The following is a 7475-nucleotide window of genomic DNA, read 5'->3' as shown; positions in this document are numbered from 1 at the left end:
GCAACAGAATCATGAAAATTGGAATAAAGGGGTTTGAAGTTTGAAGTTTGAAGGATGATCTATTAAATGAAAATATTTTCATCTCTTTGCAACTTCCGGTTATACCGGAAGTTGCTTATAACTTCGTTTTTTTAAATGGGACACCCTGTATATTTTTACATTTTTGGATTCTCCTCGATGTCTTCTTTCTAAAAATATAAGGTTTTGTAATATTATACAGATAATTTAATAATAATTTAATATTACGTAAAAGATAATTACGTTTTTTTATTAATTTCGTAGCAATATTCACACCCTGTAGAATTGTAGTAGTTTGACATCTAAAACTCTACCTAGGTTCAAACGATTTTTAATATACTCTACTATTGTTAAGAATCATTAGTATAGCTAAATTTTTAATTTTAGTATACAGGGTTGGTCGAAACTCGGAATGAGTATTTTCTGAGTTTTCTTAAATAGAATACCCTGTATTTTTGTATTGTAGTGAAATGATATTTTATAGTACTTTTTTATTTCTTAAGCATTCCCTATACCTAACTGCTTTAATCTGTGAGTTATTGGTGATTCAAGCTAAACATTAATTGCAACAAAAAATTCGTAAAATTTTATTAGGTTGGCCGTGAAAATACTCAATCCCAAATAATTTTTCAGAAATAAATACATATTAATCCAGACTGGTCCTTAAAATTACCAATAATGGTTTAGCTATCAAAATACCTACGTAGTTAAGATTGTTGGTGCGATTAACAATTAAGCACAAATTAAAGCAGTTAGGTATAGGAAATGCTTAAAAATAAAAAAGTACCATAAAATATCATTTCATTACAATACTAAAATACAGGGTGTTCCATTTAAGAAAACTCAGAAAATACTCATTCCGAGTTTCGACCAAAACCCTGTATACTAAAATTAAGAATTTAGCTATACTAATGATTCTTAACAATAGTAGATTATATTAAAAATCATTTGAACGTAAGTAGAGTTTTAGATGTCAAACTACTACAATTCTACAGGGTGTTCATTTTGCTACGAAATTAATAAAAAAACGTAATTATCTTTTAAAATACCCTGTATAATATTACAAAACCTTATATTTTAAGAAAGAAGACATCGAGGAGAATCCAAAAATGTAAAAATATACAGGGTGTCCCATTAAAAAAAACGAAGTTATAAGCAACTTCCGGTATAACCGGAAGTTGCAAAGAGATGAAAATATTTTCATTTAATAGATCATCCTTCAAAACCCCTTTATTCCAATTTTCATGATTCTGTTGCCTTTAATTCTCGAGATATTTCTAATAGGCCCTTTATTTTGCCTCACCATGTTAAAAATCATACAGAACAAGTAAAAACTTCGTTTGTATAATGCTATAAAAAGTTTATTGAAAAACTATTAAAAAGTCATCCAAAAGGATTCGCAAAACGTTTTCAATCTAGATCAAATCATATTCAGTGCCTAGTACCATAGAGGTATATATTAACATAGAGGGAGCCTACCTTCCGCGCTTCCTGACGACAAGATCTCATGGACTGGTTTGCAGCATCTCTTTCTAACACATTGTATCGAAAATCTATGATGACATTCAGTGTGAATATAGGCACGGAAGAGGAGGACAACTGTAGCAGCTTTACTATGCGTAAGAGTGAAACAGCACTAATCCAAATAAAAAAGATGGTGTCGTCACTTCGCTCTGAATGACACTCTCTCTATGCTAATATATAACTCTATGCCTAGTACTAATTTATTTATTAATTTTCTCTTTCTTTGTTACCCATTACAACCGTAATCATAGGCAACCAACATTACTCTTTTCAGTTTTTTACAATATTACTAGGTATATTATATTTTCCGTCTATTAGTTGTTTACATTCAAGTTTTTTCAGTTCTTTTTTTATTTCAAAACTAAATTAAACTTTCTTCTTCTTTTTTAAACTGTCATCAATGATGTCATTGACTTTACTATTAATATCATTTTTATTAACACAACAATAACAACAGTTCTCTCTGTAACAGAGAGTTGCCTTTTAGACTTTTACAATAGAATCTAATTTTATTATAATTTAAATTCCACTTTAATACAGTTATTAACATCCATTCAGCTTAACTTATAACTTAAATTTAAATTCATAACCAAAAATTGACTACCTGTCTTGTCATGTCACTTCAGTCTGATAAATAGATTGTCATCTCCTATACTCTTGTTGGTCTGTGTCCATCGAACTGGCAAGTACCACACGTTACCATCGAGCAGTGAATCGTGTTGCTCTTTGAGCACTCTTAAATTTATCGTTTAACATCGACTTAGAGTCGCTACTAACATCAGCTTTTAAAAATGTAAATCATATTTCTCGATGTCACCTATTCTATAAGGTTGCTAGTTTCATGTACTAAGCAGAACGTAAGTATTATCCACATTTTTTCTTTAACTAGTCATAATTTTAACCTTTTGCATTCATTCTAACGTGGAAATACTTCGTTCTAGGCACTGAAGATGATCTGATCTAGATCGAAAACGTTTTGCGAATCCTTTTGGATGACTTTTTAATAGTCTTTCAATAAACTTTTTATACCATTATACAAACGAGGTTTTTACTTGTTCTGTATGATATTTAATATATAATATCACGAGGTTTTTTCCTGGTTTTCCCTCGTGATTTACTATGGAGTCTCTAGCGCGAGAATTTTACTTCCACCGTTGCAGTTGGTTGTCTTTTTAAAGACAGATCACATGCTATGATTTTTTGTGGCGGATATTCTTGAGTTGGGTTGATTTCATGTAATCAAATGAACTATCTTTTAGTAAAGTCGTCCCAGGAACGCAACTCATCAATATTGGCAATATCAATTTAAAGTCTTCTACTTTAAAATGTATAATACATTTCTGAATTGCCAATATAAATGAGTCAGATTAAATAAATTATTAGAAGAATTTTTTACTAAGCAACAACATTTTTGTTTAATTTAGTATTATTTTGTATTTTGACGACACTCGATTTGGGCGTCGAAACGTTAATAAAATCATTTTGTAGATAAAATTGTGGCTTATTTCCCATTAAAATAGTTGATTAGAAAAATGCCACAAAGAAATAGCTTCAGAACAACATTAACCTGTTTTTCTAATTCTGTTAAGCAGTTTATTATGTTTTGTAATATTTTTAACGATATTCTATGTATCTTCATAGATACTATTGAATAAAACATCAAAGTATTTCGTTTTTGAGAGAAGTAAAATCCTTCCAACTTTTAACACCTCCATGTCAGTTTTGCTCGCAATGAAAACTTACGAGTGACAACAACTAGATAGAAAAGTCTTAACGGACTAACAAGTTCCAAGTTATTCGTAATACCGTTTCTCGATGCCGTAGCCTAATTTCAATCCTCTTAGAACTTATTTTCTGTAATAACTCCATTACTTTGGCAAAACTTACTTTTTTACAACTCCCGCAGGTGAAGTTCTCCGAAAGTTGTTAAGCTTTAAGTGCACACAGAGTGATACATTTAATGAACACTATCCAAGTGCGTTTAATAAATGATACACTAGAGAAAACTGAGGCCATGCCGACATGGCATACATGGTGGCTCCTTCATGTAGCTGTATGAAGCTCTGAATGAATCTATTATTTTATTTTATTGCACTACGTGCTTAAGAAGCAGATCTAATAATGCTCACAGATAAGAGTATAAAACCTTCTGTAAACATATTAAAGAGGTGGAATAGAGAAACCTTAACAATGTAAATTAAAAAGGAAATACAACGACACCAACTACCTGAAAACTGCCTTAGAAGAAAGCAGGAATGCTCAAAATTGTTTGAGCTTATTTTAGAAAAATTTTACAATTTACAGACTGTAAATTGTTTTATAAAATCTAAACCTTTAGTCGTTCAATATTGAAATATTTGACGGAAAGTTTTTTAATTAGCTTAGATTTATTTATTCCAACGAAGGTTTGTCCTATAAACATCTTAGAAAGACTTCGAACAAAAAAACAGTTGCAAATACTTACTTCCATGAATATAGTAGTCCGTTCTTTAACGGTAAAATATTGCAAAATCTCAAAATTTTAAAGAACTGCTTGGATTGACATGAAATTTGGCATACATATAGCTAACAAGTCAAAGAAAAAAGTGATATTGTGCCGATATGTGCTTTTGCCCTGGGGGTGGTTTTCACCCCATCTTGGGAGTGAAAAAATATTCGTCCAAAGACAGTCAGGAAATGCATAAACTGGCTAATTTTAGGTCACTTTTGTTCTATAGAGTTTTTTCACTCAATACTCAGACGAAAAGTCAATACTTTTCGGGTTATTTGGCAGTGAATATGTTCATTTTTTCAACAAAATAAACACGCTTTTAGACAGTTTTTCGCAAATAACTCAAATAGTAAATATTTTGTCGAAAAAACATTTTTAGCAAAAATATAGCCTGTAAAATTTTTTAAAAAATGGTGTATATATCACGTCTCTACACCTAGTAAAAGCAGAGTTATAGCTAATGAAAAATAGGTTCATATTCGTCAAATTCCGAATGGAATACTTTACCGTGAAATAACCAAAAATGAAGCACATTTCGGGGAAAACTCATTACAACTTATTTAAAGTGTTTAAAAAAAGCTTCATTTTTGTTTTATAAAAAAAATTTCTAGCATCAAAATTAAAAAAGTTACGCTCAAAATAAAGTTAGTCCCTTTTGGTTTTGGTAAAAAAATCGAGAAAATCACTCCCTAATTAGTATCTTAAATGAACTTAATCGTTACGACTTCACAAGTTTCTTGACTCGTGTATATATTGTTTATATGATCTGTTAGTTTCATCGGTTCAAAGTCCTTATTATTGAAAGTACTGTAGCTAAAAGGGGTTGAACGAGTCACTGATCACGAATGTATGCAAATTTAGAAACACCAAATCTTAATCAATTTTTGTCTAACACAAAAACAAAAACATACATGATATTCAGAAAAGCAAATCTGACTTTTTTTTGTTTTTTGAGATTTTAGGTATCTCTAACAATTTTTAAGTTAGTTTGAAAAAAAGCATATTTTTCAAAATTTAAATTTTTAAAAATTTTACTTTGAAACCAAATTTTTTCAAAAATAAGCACTTTGAATCGATGAAACTTATAGATCATATAAACACAACATAAGTAAAATAATTTGTGGAGCGGTAACGATTAATTTCATTTAAGTTGCTAATTAGGGGTTGGTTTTCCCGATTTTTTTTTGCAAAAACAAAAGGGACCAACTTTATTTTGAGCGTAACTTGCTTAAATTTATTGCTAGAAACTTTTTGTAAAAACAGAAATAAATATTTTTTAAACACTTTAAAAAAGTTATGATGGGTTTTCCCCAAAAAGTGCTTAATTTTTTGGATATTTCACGTCGAAATATTCTATTTGAAATTTGGTGAATATGAATCTATTTTTCATTGGCTATAACTCTGGTTCTACGAGATCCAGAGACCTAACGCGTACATCATTTTTTTTACTTTTTTATAATCTATATTTTCACTAGGAACGTTTTTCGAAAAAATACTTACTTTTTGAGTTATTTGCGAAAAACCGTCTAAAAATGTGGGTATTTTGTTGAAAAATGACCATATTCACTCGCAAATAACTCGAAAAGTGTTGACTTGGCGAAAAAGCTCTATAGAACAAAAGTTACTTAAAATTAGTCAGTTTACCCATTTCCGGACTTATTTTGGACATATATTTTTTTACCATCAAGAGGGGGTGAAAGTCACCCCCAGGGCAAAAGCACACATCGGCATAATATCATTTTTTTTCTTTGACATGTAAGCTATACGTATGCCAAATTTCATGTCAATCCAAGCGGTTCTTTAAAATTTAGAGCAAAAACCGTGAAAGAATGGACTATAGGCAAAAGTCAATCTTCTGTTTATTCGTTTCTAATGGTATCGAGAAGTTTGTTTATTTAAATATTCTATTGTATTTGCGTCTTGTATTTTTTCTTCTATTGGATGAATTCAATAGTAATAGAGATGAAATGTTTTGTTTTGAAGAAAAGAGTTATGTTTGGAGGAGATATGAATTTATTCCAGTTTTCCACCTATAGTCTGAAATGAAGTCGAATTCCGATTATGGGTCCGTTGCAATTTTGGTGGAGCCGGATGTCCTGCACAAGTAAAGTTTAATTGTTTGAGTTCACCTTTGCCAAATTTCCTTTGGCAGTAGTAATGGTTTGGATAGTAAAGCAGTCGATTGGCCAGTTATCCTTCAAAATACAGTTATAGTACACATGCCGAATAAATAGTGATTTTAGAATTTACGAAGTTTTGACAAAAACAAGACGCTTGTGTTTTGAAAACACTTGTTTTCTTCGTTTGGTTTATCCAATATTTCACACACCTAGTTCAATAGTGCCACAAGTGCAAAACACAATATTCTCGAGAAATGAGCAAAACGTTCTGTAGCAAACGCGTTATGCCCTGTAAATAATTTATTTTGAGAATGAGTGGCTTCGAAATTGCAATTTAGGTAGCATATTATACAGTTATTCGCTGGATCTTATTACAATTTATTAAAAATAAAACGTTATTATGATTTTAATAGTTATGGCGATATTGCATTGTGAAGAAAGTCATTTATAAAACGATACCTATGAGATACGGCGGAAATATAATGAAAAAAGCAATTGATTTTTGCAGTTGTGGCTGTATTGAATTACATCGGTTGTATTGTGGCAGTGTATATTATCGCCACATCTCTCTTGATTTTTGCAGTTGTGGCCATATTGAACGTATTGAATTACATCGGTTGTATTGTGGCAGTGTATATTATCGCCACATCTCCCAGTTATGGCCATATTGCATTTTCAAAACCTCCAAAAACCCTACAGTGAAAAACCGAAGTAACTTACTTTATACTTATCCAAAACAATATTTTAGTTCAGGCTGTATTGAATTAGATGGGCCATTATATAGGCAATATTTTACAGCCTTAACCCAAAATTCGAATTTTTTGCAGTTGTGGCACAATTGGACCGCGTTATGTAATAACGGATTAACCGCCAAAAGTCCAAAATCGAGATAATAGTGCCATCTTGCAGCTAGGGTACAAATCTATGTATAAAACTATGTTTTTGTAAAAAAATTTAAAAAAACCTGTTTTTAAATGCCTGTATTAAGCGACATTTTTTATTTTATTAAAACAAATCTCACACTAGGATTTGTAATATCGAACTAAACGCCAATAATGGTACACAATCCATTGTCATAAACAAAAATCCGCATCTTTGTAACTGTAATAACGAATCAAGCGCCATGAATAGTCGGTTAATTCTTTATTACAAAACATAACATATTTACTAACGTTTAAGATATCCAATTAAAAGACATCCTTTGTCAGGTAACATCAGATTAAGCGCCAAATATGTCTCTTAATCCGGTATTCGGATCTTAACTCATGCATATCTTAAAAAATCATTAACGAATTAAGCGACATTTGATCGAATAACTTTTA

This window comes from Diabrotica virgifera, chromosome 1 (genome assembly GCF_917563875.1).
Source record: "Diabrotica virgifera virgifera chromosome 1, PGI_DIABVI_V3a".
NCBI lineage: Eukaryota > Metazoa > Arthropoda > Insecta > Coleoptera > Chrysomelidae > Diabrotica > Diabrotica virgifera.
The sequence above is the reverse complement of the archived record's forward strand: the minus strand, read 5'-3'. Positions refer to the sequence as shown.